General features: G+C 48.3%; 1 pseudogene; it reads right to left on the bottom strand.

The window, feature by feature from the left end:
* Positions 1 to 3,246: 3,246 nt before the first annotated feature.
* Positions 3,247 to 7,667, bottom strand: LOC144600848 (interferon-induced protein with tetratricopeptide repeats 5-like; annotated as a pseudogene).
* Between the last annotated feature and the right edge of the window lie 13,077 nt (positions 7,668 to 20,744).

Genomic DNA, 20,744 nt, shown 5'->3' with positions numbered 1-20,744 from the left:
CTTTGGAGTGTGGGAGGAAACCAGAGCACCCGGAAAAAACCCATGGGGCGCAATGTACCAATTCCATACAGACAGCACCCATAGATCGGATCGAACCCGGGTCTCTGGCGCTGTAAGGCAGCAACTCTACCGCTGTGCCACCGTGCCACCCGATTTTTATTTTCATTAAAATATTAATAATCTTTAATTAATTAAATTAATTAATTGGGTTGTAAGCTGTCCAAGCAAAATATGAGATGCTGTCCCTCCAATTTGCGTTTGGCCTCACTCTGACAGTGGATGAGGCCTGGGACAGAAAGGTCTGTGTGGGAATTGGACGGGGAATTAAAGTGTTAGGCAACTGGGTGATCAGGTAGGTCCAGGCGGACTGAGCAAAGGTGATCACCCAGTCTACATTTGTAGTGTAGAAGAGCCGATGTATAAGAGTCCACACCTTGAACAAAGGATACAGTCGATGAGGTTGGAGGAGGTGCAAGTGAACCTCTGCCTAACCTGAAAGGACTGTCGGGGTCCCTGGACAGAGTCGAGGGAGGAGGTGTAGGGACAGGTGTTGCATCTCCTATCTGGAGAGGGGAATGGTTCGGGTGGGAAGGGATGAGTTCACCAGGGAGTTGCAGGGGCAATGCACTATCCTGGAATCTCGATTGCTGCCACAGAATCTCCTCTCTGTCCCCCTAACTAATATGTTTCCTATCACGCAGCTGCGGCTTGCCTGCAGTCCGTCTGTCTTTTGTGTTTTTTGTTGTTTTTGTATGAATTGTAGTTTTAATATGGTGTAGTGTTTGTATGTTTATGTTTGGGGGGGGGGGGAGGGAACGGGAACTGTAAAATTCTCTCTCCCGAACGGAGATGCGACCTTTGTTTCTGTGTCGTGTCTCCGTTCCCGCTGCGGCCTACCACCGGCCATGCACCTGGGACCACCTGGGGCTCTGGTTCGCAGAGCCCGCGGCCCGGACTCACCACCTGCGGCGCTGGCTGCCTGCGGATGCTGCGGGAGCGGCTGCGATTCGTCTCCGGAGGCTCTGGCGCGGGCCGCGTGGATGTCGGAAGCCCGCAGGCCCCTGGGTGGGGGCCGACATCGGGAGCTCCGGCAGCGGCAGCTTGTTCGCCCACCCCGAATCGCGGGGCTTGGGTCGGCCCACCGCGGACCTTTCACCGTCCGGCGCAGCCTGAAATAGGCCGTGGACCTTTCACCGCCCAGCGGGGGCTTCAATATCGGGAGCCCCGACCGCCCCGACGTGGCAACGACAACAGCCTGACCGCAGGAGAAGACGGCAGGGAAGAGAAAAATACATTTTGGCCTTCCATCACAGTGAGAAGGGACTGGAGGAGACTCACTGTGATGGATGTTTCTTTTTGTTTGGTGTTAGTTGTGATTGTATGTGTTATTGCATTTTTATTGATTATTCTTATTGGTCTTATTGTTTAACTGCGGGTAATGTTTCATTTCACTACACATTTATGTGTATGTGACAAATAAACGACTATTGACTATTGACAAAGGCTCTGCCTGACATTACCCTTCCTTGCTGTGTCTCAGAGCCTGACTTGGTGCCACAGACCACACTGCTACTGCTAAGCACCCCTGACCGGTCATCTCCCCCAACAGTATGCAGAAGTGTGTACCTGTTTCAACGGGGAATGCCCAGTGGGTCTCCAGCACTTTGTCCACCCATCTAATCTTTTGCTTTATCTTCAGCATGACCACCTTGCTATGGCTTCATCGATGAAGCTCGCGTTCTTCTGGATGGTCCTGAGGTCAACCAGCCACAGCTCCAGGTGCCTAATACTCTCTGTAAGGTGTTGCATCTGGCCACACCACCCACATGTGGTCATCAGGGATACCAGAAATTTCCCTGGCCCCTATTCTGTAGGAGCAGCATGTCATTTTTCCACCTTCCATCTCTACTGCTCTAAAACCAAGAGTAAAAACCACAACAATTACTCACAAGGAACAGCAGACCATTTACCTTTACCTCCTGTTACCCTCTGCTCAGCCTTTACTGAGCCACCTTGAGCTAAATCCACAGCACTTGAAACACAGCCTCACACTGACCCTCAACACAGCACTTCACCTCCACACAGCCCCTCTCAGAGCATACGGCTCACTAAATGACACTCTTCTACACTATGTCTTCTGGGTATTGACTGCCCAATTAGCCAATTTATTGGCATTCAATTAGCCAATCGAACAACTACCTTTTCAATCTCCCACTGCTGCTCCGACACTGAAATACACTTGTTAGATGTTGAAAGAGATTCACCATGTTACAGGCTACCCAAACAAACCTACAGTTGTATTGTAGAAAGTATCCTAACTGGTTGCACCATGGCCTGGTATAACAAATCCCATGCACCTGAATGGAGGCTGCTGCAAAGTGGTGGTTCAGCCCAGTCCAACGTGAGCACAGTCATCCTGACCATCAAAAGCATCTACGGCAGGTGTCAACGCAAGAATGCAGCATCTGTCCTCAAGGGTCTCCACATCGGGGCTATGCCAGTGTGGCTGTGTCCAGGTTCAGGAACAGCTCCTTCCCTACAGCCATCAGGCTATTAAATGATACACTATTGTCACATGTACTTGGGCACAGTGAAATTCTTTATTTTGTATACAATACACAAAGTACACAAAGACTCGCCACGTTTCTGGCCAAAGTTACTAAGTATAACGTATTATAGTCATGTTATAGTCATTTTAGTACAAAGTATTACAGGAATGCCAGTTGTCAATATCCACTGTTGGGGATGGCCACATGAAAGGGTTAATCTTTCCATTAATCACTTCCAATTTCTGGTTCCATTATCAATCCGTTGGTATTTTCAAAATGGATCAGATTTTTGCAGCTACATTGTCCTTGATTATTAATTATTATGCCTGATAATGTAAACTTGAATCTTTCCTTTGTCAATAATATCATCTCTTGAAATCCCATTAATGATCCTGGTTCCACATGCTGCCATTTCCCAATTCCCATCTTTCCAAACGAAACACCAATTCCTCACTTACACAACCAAATTCCATTTGATTGATGTGCTTGAGGTGTTGTTATTTTTAAAAGTAGAATAATTTTTTTAAATCTTTAAATGAAGCGCAAGATAATTTTTGAAAATTTCACACTCATAAGTAAAGCTCATTCACACTCATTCAAAGATGCTATCAGAATATAATTAGTGAAATACACACATCACCAAACCTATCGTCAGATCAGATGAAATTGGTGCATATTATAAGCATCCTTGTGGTCCTCAAGGGTGTAATTCTGAAAGTGTACGCAGATATTCTTCATTCCCATGATCAATCTCCAAGGCCTTTTCAAAGTATTCAATAGCTTTGGACGTGTTCCCATCCAGCTGATATGTTAACCCTCTGACACCAAGAGCTTTGCTGTCACGTGGAGCATAGCAAAGTTTTTTATCTGCCCACTTCTCCAATTTTTCCTTACACCGTCTCCGTTCTATTGAATCATATTCAATCTTCACTCCTTTCAGAAATAGGCTGATGGCGCTTGATTCCGATCGTATCTGGTACAGTTCAAATGACCCAGCCTTTAAACATATCTGCTGTGTGTTTTCTGGACGGATGTCCTCCAATTTCACCAGATCATTGTAGATCTCCTCTGCCTCAGAATACTCTTCATTTCTTTTGCAAATATCTGCCTAATCCAGGTTTGGTCGAACAGCACTCCTCGGACGGCACTCAGAGGCTTTCCAAAAATGATATTTACATTGACCGATCAACTCAGCTTGCTGCCCAGGATTTCTATTACCAAGTTTGTTCAGTTTAATTCTATAACACATTCCAATTTGGTGGTGTGAGAAGCACGAGTGTGGAGTTAATTCTAACGCTTGCTTCAATAGATTGATTGCTTTCTCCACTGCTCCATCTTCTCTGTAAAATTTTGCCGCGTAGCGAAGCACATATGGATCCTCACTGGCCTTCTGCAATGCTTGTTCAACTAATTTCTTTGCTTCTTCCTTTTTACTGGGTCCTTTCAATTTTAAGGCCAGCAGCACCATGGCCATTGCATCATCTGGATCCAGCTCCAATACACGTCGCAGATACGTCACTGACTCACTCCGTCCATGACTCTCTGGCGTTCCAGAAAATGCTTCCAGACGAAACAGAACAGTTGCTTTGCCCATGATCCACTCTGTGTTATTGGGATCTTCCCCCAGAGCTTTCTCAAAACATTCCATAGCCTCCTCATAGTATGGAGATCCAGAACTCAACAATGACCATCCCTTCTCCCCATACACTTCAGGTATCATTGCTGTATAGCGAGGGCCATCAGTGAGTGGTTTACAGATCATCTCCAGCTTGTCGAGGTAGGACTGGGCCTCGGTCAGTTGTCCCATGTGGTAATGCACCCAGGCAGAGTTTCCACAGGTGATGATGCTGTTTCTTTCAAATGCATCTTTGTGGTTCTCCCTCAGAATCCTGTCAGCTTCCTTTAAGTTTTGAAGAGCTTCCGCACAGTTGCCTTGCAGGCAATTTACAAAAGCGAGTTGGTTGTAGGATGTGGCTTGATATTTATCTGCAAAGATTATGGCATCGTTTAATCGGTACACCATATCGTCCAAGTCAAGGGTCTCCTTCTGTGGGCCCCACGTGAAGTGACACTCAAGCTGATCGAGCTTCTCTTTCAACAAATCTCTCATTCTGCTGCTGCAAGAGAATAAAATTCATCAAATTCCATGTAAGGTAAGTCTGTCTCCCAATCTCACAAATAGCAGACCAGACAAGCTGCATTTGGTTATTTTGTAATTGACCTAAAGCAGTCTCCAGGCAAGACTCTGGGATGGTGTGTTGCCTCCCTGATGCTAGAGTCAATGATGATTGGGAGAGAACTGGATATTCTGAGAGGGAAGTCTCCAGAGATCCTTGTCCATATTGGTGCCAATGACATATTTAGGAAGGGAGATCAGGTCCTGCAATTTTGGGAGTTGGGTAGTAGGTTAAATGTAGGACCTCCAGGTTGTCAAGGATCCCCCTCTCGCCTCATGAATGTCAGTGAGGTGGGCAATGGAGCAGGTCAGCAAGTGGAGGGACTAATGGGAAGGTGGAGGTTATGAAAAGTAAGTTGCAAAGAAAGGACAATCAGGGACAGGTTAATGAACATGGTGAGGCTGAGGGGCTGAGCTGTGTTTATTTCAATGCAAGTAGTATTTTGGAAACTGTGGTTGAGTGTCGGGCCTGAATCAGCTTGGAGCCTGTATAGAACGATGATGTTGTGACCATGACCACATTATGGTCGCTTGGTTGTGAAAGGGACAGGACTGGCAGTTTAATGCTTCAATGTTTAGATGTTTCAGACGTGATAGAGAGAGAGGGAGGTAAAGGAGGTGGAGGAGTTGCACTATTAATAAGGTAGAATGTCACAGCTGTACACAGGGAGGACCCAGTGGACAATCCATCCACTGGGGAAATGTGGTTGAAGCGAAAAATAAGGAAGGTGCAGTCATTCTGATGGGATTGTACTATAGGCATCCCAACCACCAGGGGGGGTAAACGAACAGATGTGTAAACATGTTATGGAAAGATTTAAAAGCAATGTTGTGGTCGTGGCGGGTGGCGTTAACTTCCCCAACATTGACTGCTTCTAACATTGCAAGAGGAACTGCAACAGTACATGCAACAGTCCTGCAACAGTGCAAGGGGAACTGCAACAGTACATGCAACAGACCTGCAACAGTGCAAGAGGAACTGCAACAGTACATGCAACAGTCCTGCAACAGTACAAGAGGAACTGCAACAGTGCATGCAACAGTCCTGCAACATCCCCCCTGTATTGGGGCAACCAGAGTTGCATGCAATACTTCAAATGTGTTGGAGGTGGCCGGATGTGGGTGGATTACAGTGAATGTCGGTAGTGTATCGCAGCCCAGTGGGCGACCGCTTCCCCCGTGAGTGGCCGGATCGCTGGCAGCTCACCCCCACCTCACACATGGCTGTGCTCCAATAATATTCTTCCTTTGATTTTTTTTCAACCTTTTAAAACTGCAAAAATCATTATTAACTCACGGGCCGTACAAAAACAGGCAGCGGGCCGGAATAGGCAGGGGTTGCTGATCCCTGCTCTAAACCTTTCCCATCTATCCTAGACATTAAAGACAAGAGGGTAATTAAGTAGACGGTAAGACTGCTGAAGGATAAAGGAGGAATATTGTGCTTGGCATCAGAGGATGATGGAGTCTGAGGAGGGATCTTGGTGTTAAACGCCCAGAAAGTGGCAACGCGGGTGGATAGCGTGGTCAAGGTGTCTTCATCGGTCATGGCATTGAATATAAAGGGCAGGAAGTCATGTTACAACTTTGTAAACCTTTGGTTAGGCTGCATTAGAAGCATTATTGCTATTCTGTTCATCTCATTACAGGAAGGATGTTGAGGCTTTGGAGAGGGTGCAGAAGGGGTTTACATGCATGTTGCCATGATTGGAGGGGATTAGCTGCAGAGTTTGGACAACATTGGATATTTCTCTGGAATGCAGGAGGCTGAGGGCTGACTCCATACAAGTTTATAAAATTACTAGACCAAGTGGACCAGTTGGGCCCATTCCGCGTAGAGGGGGGAAAGGGAAGGGGAGAGGGTGTCACTGAGTGAGGCCTGGACCCAAAGCCTCTCCAGTATTGTAGTACCCTCAATACCCCCACTCAATCCCCCTTATCCCCCCCCTCCTCCCCCCACTGACCCACTCCATCCCCCCTACCCACCCCCACTTACCCCTCCCCTGCCCCCACCACCACCTGCCCCTCCCCCACTTGCCCGACCCCACTTGCCCCTCCCCTACCCCCACTCCCCATGACCCTGCCTCCACCCCCATTTCCTCCTCCCCACCCCTATTTCCCCCTCTCCTCACCCCCACTCTTTCCCACCTCCCTCCCCTCCCTGTACATCCACTCTCCCTGCCCGCACCCCACTCTCCTCCCCACCCCCAATCTTCCCTCCTCCCCACCCCCACTCCCCCCCACCCCCACTCTTCCCTTCTCTCCACCTCCACCCTGCCCTCCTCCCCACCCCCACTATCCTCCCCCACCCCCACTCTCTACTCCCCCCACCCTCTCTTCCCCCCACCCCCCCAACTGTCTCCTCCCCCACCCCCTTTCCCCCCCACCCCCAGAATCTCTTTCCCCCCACCCCCTCCCCCCCTTCCCCAACCCCACTCTCCCCTGCCCCGCACTGTCCCCCTTCCCCCCCACCCGCACTCTCTCACCCCGACCACCAACCACCTCACCCCCACCCTCCCCTGCCCCCTACACCCACTGTCCCTCTTCCCCCACCTCTCCTCCCCCCACTCCCACTCCCCCCAATTCCCTTCCCCCCACCCCCACTCTCTCCTCCCCCTCCTCCCCCACAGTCTGAAGAAGGGTCTCGGCCCGAAACGTCACCCATTCCCTCTCTCCTAGATGCTGCCTGACCTGCTGAGTTACTCCAGCATTTTGTGATACCTTCGATATGTACCAGCATCTGCAGTTATTTTCCTAAACTACCGTGCCGGTCGACGTTACCATTCTGAGCTGTTCAAATTAATTTCAAATTGATCCACTAATTTTCAGTAGACCACATCCTCAATAATAATCTGCAGGTAAACTTAGACACAGTAGGAATAGTCCTTACCTCATTATGCTGCTTGGATGGAAAACACTACTACCGACCCCTCGGCACGGGAATGGACCAGTCCCGGGAGGCGGTCCTGGACTCAGGAATATAAGGACAAGGTTTGGGCGCCAAGCCATTCCGGCAGACTAGACCCGTCTGAGACCCACGAACCAATAAATATACCTTCCCGAAATACCTGGCTCCTTGCCTTTATCGACGCGCTACATTATACTCCTTTCTCAGCACGAGCAGTACTTTCTCAGGTTGAATCAATCTCAAAGTGTTCTGAATGTTGTGCCTGACTGTTCCTTTATAGTGTCACCTATTCCTGACTGGGAACAGAAACTGAAACTGAAACTCAGACGTGTAATGACAATGCCGAATAATTAAAGTGAAAATTGCAAAACCACACAGATACCTTTATAAACAACACTTCATCAAAGGTTCAATGTAATTGTTGTTCTGAGCATTGAGGGTCTAAGGGCCTGGAAGGGCTCCTTGCTTTTGTAGGTGAGCTGGTGGTCTTTGGTTTGAAATCTACATCTTCAGCCTGAGCCTGGGCCTGGAGAGGGTCCCTGTGATGTGGAGACATCCTGCCTGGTTCCTGTACCAAAGAGGACATGTCCCAGCTCCTCCAATCACTACAGACCTGCGGCACTGACTCATAGCCTCATAGCCATGCCGGCCAGTGTTGGACATTTCCATCCTGTCTACACCATTTATGATGTCATCTCAGAATTGCTACCCATGCCTCGTGCTAATGAGGCAAGAAATGGTAAGATAGTACACTTCAATACATGGCTAAGGTGCTTGAGCAGGAGGGAGTGCATCAGGTATATTCATCATTGGGCTCTCTTCTACTGTGGCTGGGACTGTAGAAGAAGGATTAGTTTCTCCTGAACTGGTAGGAAACCAATATCTCATCGTTTTCTAGTGCTACTCGATGGAAATTAAACTAGAGTCTCAGTGAGGTGGGCAATGGAGCAGGTCAGCAAGTGGAGGGACTAATGGGAAGGTGGAGGTTATGAAAAGTAAGTTGTAAAGAAAGGACAATCAGGGACAGGTTAATGAACATGGTGAGGCTGAGGGGCTGAGCTGTGTTTATTTCAATGCAAGTAGTATTTTGGAAACTGTGGTTGAGTGTAGGGCCTGAATCAGCTTGGAGCCTGTATAGAACGATGATGTTGTGACCATGACCACATTATGGTCACTTGGTTGTGAAAGGGACAGGACTGGCAGTTTAATGCTTCAAGGTTTAGATGTTTCAGACGTGATAGAGAGAGAGAGAGGGAGGTAAAGGAGGTGGAGGAGTTGCACCATTAATAAGGTAGAATGTCACAGCTGTACACAGGGAGGACCCAGTGGACAATCCATCCACTGGGGAAATGTGGTTGAGGTGAAAAATAAGGAAGGTGCAGTCATTCTGATGGGATTGTACTATAGGCATCCCAACCACCAGGGGGGGTAAACGAACAGATGTGTAAACATGTTATGGAAAGATTTAAAAGCAACGTTGTTGTCATGGCGAGTGGCGTTAGATTCCCCAACATTGACTGCTTCTAACAAGAGGAACTGCAACAGTACATGCAACAGTCCTGCAACAGTGCAAGAGGAACTGCAACAGTACATGCAACAGTCCTGCAACAGTGCAAGAGGAACTGTAACAGTACATGCAACAGTCCTGCAACAGTGCAAGAGGAACTGCAGCAGTACATGCAACAGTCCTGCAACAGTGCAAGAGGAACTACAACAGTTCATGCAACAGTCCTGCAACATCCCTGCTGTATTGGGACAACCAGAGTTGCATGCAATACTTCAAATGTGTTGGAGGTGGCCGGATGTGGGTGGATTACAGTGAATGTCGGTAGTGTATCGCAGCCCAGTGGGCGACCGCTTCCCCCGTGAGTGGCCGGATCGCTGGCAGCTCACCCCCACCTCACACATGGCTGTGCTCCAATAATATTCTTCCTTTGATTTTTTTTCAACCTTTTTAAACTGCAAAAATCATTATTAACTCACGGGCCGTACAAAAACAGGCAGCGGGCCGGAATAGGCAGGGGTTGCTGATCCCTGCTCTAAACCTTTCCCATCTATCCTAGACATTAAAGACAAGAGGGTAATTAAGGAGACGGTAAGACTGCTCAAGGATAAAGGAGGAATATTATGCTTGGCATCAGAGGATGATGGAGTCTGAGGAGGGATCTTGGTGTTAAACTCCCAGAAAGTGGCAACGCAGGTGGATAGCGTGGTCAAGGTGTCTTCATCGGTCATGGCATTGACTATAAAGGGCAGGAAGTCATGTTACAACTTTGTAAACCTTTGGTTAGGCTGCATTAGAAGCATTATTGCTATTCTGTTCATCTCATTACAGGAAGGATGTTGAGGCTTTGGAGAGGGTGCAGAAGGAGTTTACATGCATGTTGCCATGATTGGAGGGGATTAGCTGCAGAGTTTGGACAACATTGGATATTTCTCTGGAATGCAGGAGGCTGAGGGCTGACTCCATACAAGTTTATAAAATTACTAGACCAAGTGGACCATTTGGGCCCATTCCGTGTAGAGGGGGGACAGGGAAGGGGAGAGGGTGTCACTGAGTGAGGCCTGGACCCAAAGCCTCTCCAGTATTGTAGTGCCCTCAATCCCCCCACTCAATCCCCTTATCCCCCCTCCTTCCCCCACTGACCCACTCCATCCCCCCTACCCACCCCCACTTGCCCCTCCCCTGCCCCCACCTCCACTTGCACCTCCCCCAAGCCCTGTCTCCACCCCCATTTCCCCCTCCCCACCCCTATTCCCCCCTCTCCCTCCCCTCAACCCCACACGCCCCCACCTCCCTCCCCTCCCCCTACCCCCCACTCTCCCTGTCCGCACCGCACTCTCCCCCCACCCTGCCCTCCCCCCCAACCCCACTCTTCCCTTCTCTCCCACCCCCACTCTTCTCTTCTCCCACCCCCCCCCCCTCCCCACCCCCGATGGACCTAATGTGATGTTCCAATAATAAATTGGTCCATTTATTATTTTAATTACTTTTTCATCTACAAACCATTGATTCAATAGACAATAGACAATAGGTGCAGGAGTAGGCCATTCGGCCCTTCGAGGCAGCACCACCATTCAATGTGATCATAGCTGATCATTCTCAATCTGTACCCCGTTCCTGCCTTCTCCCCATACCCCCTGACTCCGCTATCCTTAAGAGCTCTATCTAACTCTCTCTTGAATGCATTCTGAGAATTGGCCTCCACTGCCTTCTGAGGCTGAGAATTCCACAGATTCACAACTCTCTGACTGAAAAGATTTTTCCTCATCTCCGTTCTAAATGGCCTACCCCTTATTCTTAAACTGTGGCCCCTGGTTCTGGAGTCCCCCAACATTGGGAACATGTTTCCTGCCTCTAACATATCCAACCCCTTAGTCTGGCCACCGGGGCCAGACGACAACTATCAGACACCTCTTCCTACCTATCCCTGGACCATGACCCCACCGATAAACATCAGACCTTCATCAGCAGCACCATCACCGACCTCACCATCTCCGGCGATCTACCCCTCAGTGCCTCCAATCTCATAGTTCCCCAGCCCCGCACGGCCCGATTCTACCTCCTACCCAAAATCCACAAACACAACTGTCCCGGCAGACCCATTGTCTCTGCCTGCTCATGCCCCACCGAACTTGTCTCTACCTACCTCGACTCCATCCTATCCCCCCTGGTTAAATCCCTCCCCACCTACGTCCAAGACACCTCACACGCTCTCCATCTCCTGGATAACTTCCGGTTCCCAGGCCCCCACTCCCTCATTTTCACCATGGATGTCCAGTCACTCTACACTACCATCCCCCACAAGGATGGTCTCGAAGCCCTCCGTTTCTTCCTCGACCGTAGAACCAGCCAATCCCCATCGACCAACACTCTCCTCCGCCTAGTAGAGCTGGTTCTTACCCTCAACAACTTCTCCTTTGACTCCTCCCACTTCCTCCAAACCAGAGGCGTAGCTATGGGCACTCGCATGGGCCCTAGCTATGCCTGCCTCTTTGTCGGGTACGTCGAATAATCCCTGTTCCAGACGTACACTGGCCCCATCCCCGAACTCTACCTCCGCTACATCGACGACTGCATTGGTGCTACCTCTTGCACCCATGCAGAACTCACTGACTTCATACACTTCACCTCCAATTTCCATCCTGCCCTTAAATATACCTGGACTATCTCTGACATCTCCCTCCCGTTTCTGGACCTCACCATCTCCATCACAGGAGACAAGCTAGTGACGGACATTTACTACAAGCCCACCGACTCGCACAGCTATCTGGACTACACGTCTTCCCACCCGGTCCCTTGCAAAAAGTCTATCCCCTACTCCCAATTCCTCCGTCTACGCCGCATCTGCGCCCGGGATGAGGTGTTTCACACTAGGGCTTCCGAGATGTCCTCGTTCTTCAGAAAACGGGGCTGCCCCTCCTCCATTATAGATGAGGCTCTCACTAGGGTCTCTTCTACATCCCGCAGCTCCGCTCTTGCTCCCCCTCCCCCCACTCGCAACAAGGACAGGATCCCCCTCGTTCTCACCTTCCACCCCACCAGCCACCGGATCCAACATATCATCCACCAACATTTCCGTCACCTACAACGGGACCCCACCACTGGCCATATCTTCCCATCCCCTCCCCTCTCTGCGTTCCGCAGAGACCGTTCCCTCCGTAACTCCCTGGTCCACTCGTCCCTTCCTACCCAAACCACCCCATCCCCGGTCACTTTCCCCTGCAACCGCACGAGATGCAACACCTGTCCCTTTACCTCCCCCCTCAACTCCATCAAAGGACCCAAACAGTCTTTCCAGGTGAGACAGAGGTTCACCTGCACCTCCTCCAACCTCATCTATTGCATCCGCTGCTCTAGATGTCAACTTATTTATATCGGCGAAACCATGCGCAGGCTCGGCGATCGCTTCGCTGAACTCCTGCGCTCGGTCCGCATTAACGCAACTGATCTCCCGGTGGCCCAGCACTTTAACTCCCCCTCCCATTCCCAGTCTGACCTCTCTGTCATGGGCTTCCTCCAGTGTCATAGTGAGGCCCGCCGGAAATTGGAGGAGCAGCACCTCATATTTCGCCTGGGCAGTTTGCAGCCTGGTGGTATGAACGTCGACTTCTCCAACTTCAGATAGCTCCTCTGTCCCTCCCTTCCCCTCCTCCTTCCCAGATCTCCCTCTATCTTCCTGTCTCCACCTATATCCTTCCTTTGTCCCACCCCCGACATCAGTCTGAAGAAGGGTCTCGACCCGAAACGTCACCCATTCCTTCTCTCCCGAGATGCTGCCTGACCTGCTGAGTTACTCCAGCATTTTGTGAATAAATCGATTTGTACCAGCATCTGCAGTTATTTTCTTATACCCTTAGTAATCTTATATGTTTCGATAAGATCCCCTCTCATCCTTCTAAATTCCAGTGTATACAAGCCTAGTCGCTCCAGTCTTTCAACATACGACAGTCCCGCCATTCTGGGAATTAACCTAGTAAACCTACACTGCACCCCTCAATAGCAAGAATATCCTTCCTCAAATTTGGAGACCAAAACTACACACAGTACTCCAGGTGCAGTCTCATTAGGGCCTTGTACAACTGCAGAAGGACCTCTTTGCTCCTATACTCAACTCCTCTTGTTATGAAGGCCAACATTCCATTGGCTTTCTTCACTGCCTGCTGTACCTGCATGCTTCCTTTCAGTGACTGATGCACTAGGACACCCAGATCTCGTTTTACGTCCCCTTTTCCTAGCTTGACACCATTCAGATAATAATCTGCCTTCCTATTCTTACCACTATCCCCAGGGCCTGATGGTCTGCATCCCAGGGTACTTAAGGAGGTGGCTCTAGAAATAGTGGAAGCATTGGAGATCATTTTTCAATGTTCTATAGATTCAGGATCAGTTCCTGTGGATTGGAGGATAGCAAATGTTATCCCACTTTTTAAGAAAGGAGGGAGAGAGAAAACGGGTAATTATAGACCAGTTAGTCTGACATCAGTGGTGGGGAAGATGCTGGAATCAATTATAAAAGACGAAATTGATGAGCATTTGGATAGCAGTAACGGGATCATTCCGAGTCAGCATGGATTTACGAAGGGGAAATCATGCTTGACAAATCTACTGGAATTTTTTGAGGATGTAACTAGGAAAATTGACAGGGGAGAGTCAGTGGATTTGGTGTACCTCGACTTTCAGAAAGCCTTCGACAAGGTCCCAAATAGGAGATTAGTGGGCAAAATTAGGGCACATGGTATTGGGGGTAGGGTACTGACATGGATAGAAAATTGGTTGACCGGACAGAAAGCAAAGAGTGGGGATAAATGGGTCCCTTTCGGAATGGCAGGCAGTGACCAGTGGGGTACCGCAAGGTTCGGTGCTGGGACCCCAGCTATTTACGATATACATTAATGACTTAGACGAAGGGATTAAAAGTACCATTAGCAAATTTGCAGATGATACTAAGCTGGGGGGTAGTGTGAATTGTGAGGAAGATGCAATAAGGCTGCATGGTGACTTGGACAGGTTGTGTGAGTGGGCGGATACATGGCAGTTGCAGTTTAATGTAGATAAGTGTGAGGTTATTCAGTTTGGAAGTAAGAATAGAAAGGCAGATTATTATCTGAATGGTGTCAAGTTAGGAGGAGGGGGAGTTCAACGAGATCTGGGTGTCCTAGTGCATCAGTCAATGAAAGGAAGCATGCAGGTACAGCAGGCAGTGAAGAAAGCCAATGGAATGTTGGCCTTCGTAACAAGAGGATTTGAGTATAGGAGCAAAGAGGTCCTTCTACAGTTGTACCGGGCCCTGGTGAGACCGCACCTGGAGTACTGTGTGCAGTTTTGGTCTCCAAATTTGAGGAAGGATATTCTTGCTATTGAGGGCGTGCAGCGTAGGTTCACTAGGTTAATTCCCGGAATGGCGGGACTGTCGTATGTTGAAAGGCTGGAGCGATTGGGCTTGTATACACTGGAATTTAGAAGGATGAGGGGGGATCTTATTGAAACATATAAGATAATTAGGGGATTGGACACATTAGAGGCAGGAAACATGTTCCCAATGTTGGGGGAGTCCAGAACAAGGGGCCACAGTCCAGGTCGAGACCCTTCTTCAGTCTGATGTCAGGGGAGAGGGAGATACATAGGTAAGGAAGTGTAAGGTGTGGGTTCTTGGGTATCTTGGTTCTTGGTCCTCCAAAATATTCCAAATGGAATTTAAACTGGAGGTGGCGGAGTATGGACTTAAGCAAGAAGGTCTTGGAGAAGAAGAGCTGCCTTAAATGTAGTTGCATCTGGTTGAATAACTATAGTAGGGTGAAGACTATTCCATGCTTTAATTGTGCAAGGGAAGAATGAATTGCTATACACATCTATCTTGATAGCCGGTATCTCAAATTGAATCGAATGCCCTCGTCTACTCCTGATAGGTTTGGGTTTGGTGTAGATGTGGTCATCTATGTCGAGCTGACCATTTAACATTTTGTAAAAACAGGTCAAGCGGTGGGCTTAACGTCTGTCTTGGAGTGGGTTCCACCCCAATGGATTTAGAAGTTGGGTAACACTCGCTTCTCTCTCATAGGTATTTGTAACAAAACCAGCTGCCTGTCTTTGGACACGTTCGATGGAAGAAATGTTTCTATTTGTGTATGGGTCCCATGCTGCAACGGCGTAGTCCAAATGTGGTCTAACAGAGGGTCAAGAGTGAAAACAGGACAAAGGGAATGGAGACAAAGGAAAATGTAGAGTAGATCATTGTTGGCTGGGAGAAGGTAACAACAAAGCAAACAGAGATAAAATGTGGTCAGAGACAGTAAGACTGGTCGGAGAACTGGGATGGAGAGGGGATGGAGAGAAAGGGCAAGCAAGGGTTACTTAAAGTTAGAGAAGTCAATGTTCATACAGCTTGGGTATATACTGCCCAAGTGAAATACAGTAGGAGGATCATTGGAAAATTGAAAATTGTACAAACATCACACAGGTAAGACTGGAAGTCGGGTTTCAATCAGTTGCTGGAACTATGAAGCATCAGCACTACCTGCTGTGCTCCTGCCCTGTCTGAAGAGAGTTTTCAAATTTCTTGCTCAGGTCATTACATCCACTAAATGCAGCACTGGTTTCAAAGGCTTTCACATTACTCTCAAAAACACAACATTGGATCTAAATGTACGTTATTTTCCTCTCAAACCTACTTCAACAATTTTCTTTCTCTAAGTGATACCGAACATAGAGGAATAAGAAAACTGAAGTAAGAATTCTATTAATATGGTCAATCCTCCCTCAGAGTTCCACATTGTCTGGAAGTAACTTGAACTTGAACAGTATTGATAATCTAGTTGAAATGACTCTGTCTCCCGAAACATAATGGCCTGGAGTTTACAGATGCAATGATGTGTAAGGTACCCATGGGAAGCCGGCAGCAATTTCGGGCAGTTGCCTATATGTATTAACACGGAGAATTCCATCAGTTGCCATTAATGAGGACTTACTCCAGCACTGAGAAGAGATGCCAGACCATGGAGGTGTAATGTTTCAGTATAAATAGTCATAGAGTCATGGAGTGATACAGTGTGGAAACAGGCCCTTCATAGAGTCATGGAGTGATACAGTGTGGAAACAGGCCCTTCATAGAGTCATAGTGATACAGTGTGGAAACAGGCCCTTCATGGAGTGATACAGTGTGGAAACAGGCCCTTCATAGAGTCATAGAGTGATACAGTGTGGAAACAGGCCCTTCGGCCCAACTTGCCCACACTGACCAACAATATTCCTGCTACACTTAGGAGAGAGAAACAGAATTACTGTTACAGAGTTAGATGGAGCTCTAGGGGCTAGTGGAATCAAGGGATATGGGGAGAAGGCAGGCACGGTTACTGATTGTGGATGATCAGCCATGATCACAATGAATGGCGGTGCTGGCTTGAAGGGTCAAATGGCCTCCTCCTGCACCTATTTTCTATATCTATGTCTATGTCCATGTCTTTCATAGTCACATTTTGACAAAGGGTTATTGACCAAGAACACTAGCTCTGTTTTTCTCTCCACGGATGCCGCCTGACCTGGTGAATATCCCCATGGTTTCCTGGATTTATTTCAGGATATTATTATCTGCAATTTTTTTGCTTTAGATCTTCACGAGAGTTTTGAATTCTATTTTCAACTTTCTTGTCTTGTTTACACTCCCACTACTTTTGCTGGTGTAAATTGTTTCTGTGTTTACATTTTTTTGGCTTTAAAAAGAAAATGGTGTAGTTTGAGGAAAACTGTTTACTTTCAGTCATTACTGTTACTTCTTTTCACTGTCGCTGTATTACAATCAATCACAATCACAATCACAATCATACTTTATTAGCCAAGTATGTTTTGCAACCTATGAGGAATTTCATTTGCCGTACAGTCATAACAATAAAAAGCAACAGGACACACTAAATACATTTAACATGAACATCCACCACAGTGACTCCTCCACATTCCTCACTGTGATGGAAGGCGAAAAACAGTTCAATCTCTCCCTTCTTTGTCCTCCAGCGGTCGGGGGCCTCTAACCTCCCGTTGACGGGATGATCTTGTCTCCCGTAGCTGGCGGTGGGCCTTCCTCGTCGGGGTGATCAAGCTCCTGCATCGGGGGGGAACCTCAGCTCCCCCGTGCCGGGCGATCTACCCCGGGTCTGGACTAGTCATACCTCGTGCAGCTTGGAGCTCCTGACCGATCTCTACCCGAGACTGTGAGCCCCTCGATGGTGACATCCCAGGGTTGGAGCGTCGATCCCAGGCAAGGGATCAAAGGCTCAGATGGTAACTCCACGACCTGCGGTGGGGCTCATAGTCAGTCCCAGGCAAGGCCGCCAGCTCCACGATGTTAAGCCGCAGAGCGACCGGAGATACGAATGGAAAACAATCACATCTCCGGCAAGGTAAGAGATTGAAAAAAAGTTCCTCCCGACCCCCTCCCCCACCCCCCAAATAAAACAAACCAGAGAACATTAACACAAAACTCACCAAAAATAACAAAAAGAGTTCGCAAAGGACAGACAGACTGCAGGTGAGGCTGCCATCGTGTGCTGCCCCCTGGTTCAGAATGGCAGGCAGTGACTAGTGGGGTACCGCAAGGCTCGGTGCTGGGACCGCAGCTGTTTACAATATACATTAATGACTTGGATGAAGGGATTAAAATACCATTAACAAATTTGCAAATGATACAAAGCTGGGTGGTTGTGTGAACTGTGAGGAAGATGCAATGAGGTTGCAGGGTGACTTGGACAGGTTGTGTGAGTGGGCGGATGCATGGCAGATGCAGTTTAATGTGGATAAGTGTGAGGTTATCCACTTTGGTGGTAAGAATAGGAAGGCAGATTATTATCTGAATGGTGTCAAGTTAGGAAAAGGGGACGGACAACGAGATCTGGATGTCCTAGTGCATCAGTCACTGAAAGGAAGCATGCAGGTACAGCAGGCAGTGATGAAAGCTAACGGAATGTTGGCCTTTATAACAAAAGGAGTTGAGTATAGGAGCAAAGAGGTTCTTCTGCAGTTGTACAAGGCCCTAGTGAGACCGCACCTGGAGTACTGTGTGCAGCTTTGGAAGGATATTCTTGCTATTGAGGGCATGTAGCATAGGTTTACTAGGTTAATTCCCGGAATGGCGGGAATGGCGGGACTGTCATATGTTGAAAGACTGGAGCAACTAGGCTTGTATACACTGGAATTTAGAAGGATGAGAAGAGATCTTATCGAAACGTATAAGATTATTAAGGGGTTGGACACGCTAGAGGCAGGAAACATGTTTCCAATGTTGGGGGAGTCCAGAACAAGGGGCCACAGTTTAAGAATAAGGGGTAGGCCATTTAGAACTGAGATGAGGGAAAACCTTTTTCAGTCAGAGAGTTGTGAATCTGTGGAATTCTCTGCCTCAGAAGGCAGTGGAGGCCAATTCTCTGAATGCATTCAAGAGAGAGCTAGATAGAGCTCTTAAGGATAGCGGAGTCAGGGGGTTTGGGGAGAAGGCAGGAACGGGGTACTGATTATCATATCATATCATATCATATATATACAGCCGGAAACAGGCCTTTGCGGCCCTCCAAGTCCGTGCCGCCCAGTGATCCCCATACATTAACACTATCCTACACCCACTAGGGACAATTTTTACATTTACCCAGCCAATTAACCTACATACCTGTACGTCTTTGGAGATTGAGAATGATCAGCCATGATCACATTGAATGGACGATAACATTGCTGGCTCGAAGGGCCGAATGGCCTCCTCCTGCACCTATTGTCTATTGTGTTGCTATATATTCTTTATATCTATTAAACTCTATTAAAAAATCTCCTATTTTCAACTCTAGTAATATGCACTAGAAAATTTATCTCAGGCAAATTCCATTGGATTTCTTCATGAATCCACACTATTATTTATTCAAAGAACTCTATCAGAACATAACTTGTACCAATGCTTGACTTTTTTTTCCGCATAAAGCCATAGAAACATAGAAAATAGGTGCAGGAGGAGGCCGTTCGACCCTTCGAGCCAGCACCACCATTCATTGTGATCATGGCTGATCATCCACAATCAGTAACCCGTGCCTGCCTTCTCCCCATATCCCTTGAGTCTGCTAGTCCCTAGAGCTCTGTCTAACTCTCTTTAAAAATTCATTCAGTGAATTGACCTCCACTGCCTTCTGTGGCAGAGAATTCCACAGATTCACAACTCTCAGGGTGAAAACGTTTTTTCTCATCTTCAGTTATCTTCAATGACTGCGAATTTTATCTTGCATCAAGTCCTCCAAGTTCCTCACCATTGCTGATATTGGGCTCAAGAGATTTCAAAAATATAATTAAACGTTTGTAAAACTTCCACTTACATTGATTATTGAAGATTGATCAGGCATAAAAGTCACAGCTTCTTTGTGATTTTATTTCGGAGTCACGTGAGTGACTACGTGAAGACCCCGTCCAGCACGCGTGCGCGACATTAGCGTTCATGCAGTGCACCGCGACGAACGGGAGTTCAAGGTGCTCCCGCTACAAACTAAAAAGTCGGGCCGACAGGTAAGTTCTACCGTGGCCGTAAGTATTTTCTCTCTGGTCTGCTTTAGGTCCCAAGATGACCAAGACCAGAGGAAAGAAATTTGCAGTCGCCCCCGTTCGTTTTCCGTTGAGGAACGTTCTTTGGAGGGGGGGCAAGAGGCGGCACAACTACCGAGCCGAGCCCAGCACCGCTAGTGCAGCCTGAGCAGCGGGCTGGAGGTACCTGCAGCCAGAACCGGGCGGTAGTGTCTGGACGATTCGGACGAAGATGCTACACCGCTACACAGCGGCACTGGCAGCCGCCTAAGCCTAAAACGGCTTATGGAGCAATGCTCCAGCGAGATCTGCTGAGAGCAGCAGCAGACTCGCCAAGGGAGGGCCCAGATCGCCCAGGCACTCCCGCAGTGCCCTTTAGGGGCACTGGCCATTGCCTCACCTTCGTTTGAAGGCAGCATTGGCGACCAGGTCTGGGCTGGTCAAGAAGAGGGGTTGTTGGCTGAAGATGTCCGGAGTACGCAGAGTGTACAGGATCAGGAAGAGCTGCTGGGTGTGGTCAACCGCTACGTGGACATTCCACGAGGGGGTCGGCCTTTAGAGCCGAAACTTGCAGCCAGCATTGACCACCTGTCCTCAAAAACCCTACAAGAACGGGTGGTCAATGAGGCTCTTGAGCTATACACAGCCCCAGAAAATTGTACATCATTAAATGTACCAGCTGTAAACAGCCAAATTTGGGGACATTTGGGGCAGGAACCTGGAGTTGAAGCTCCAGAAAATCCTTAAACTGACTGCAGCGATAACATCATATGCTCGGTCCATTGATGGTGTGGACATTTCCACAAATCAGCAAGATACACTAGCTCTGCTGTGCACCACTCAATACCAAATAAATGGTTTACGGAAATTATCAAGCCTGCCCTCAACCCTAAGTTTGCGGGACTCTGCAAAACACCGGGTTCAGAACCTCCAATTCTGCTTTTTGGAAAGGATCTCCCAAAAAAGGTGAAAGACCTAGAGGAAGAATCCAAGACCTTTGGTCTCGTGAGGGCAGGCTTGGGACCGAGCAGACCTAACAAACCCAGGCGGCAGTACCTCACGGCGTCC

Source organism: Rhinoraja longicauda, chromosome 16 (assembly GCF_053455715.1).
Source record: "Rhinoraja longicauda isolate Sanriku21f chromosome 16, sRhiLon1.1, whole genome shotgun sequence".
NCBI classification, from domain to species: Eukaryota; Metazoa; Chordata; class Chondrichthyes; order Rajiformes; family Arhynchobatidae; genus Rhinoraja; species Rhinoraja longicauda.
This window is presented reverse-complemented; position numbering and strand designations above follow the sequence as displayed.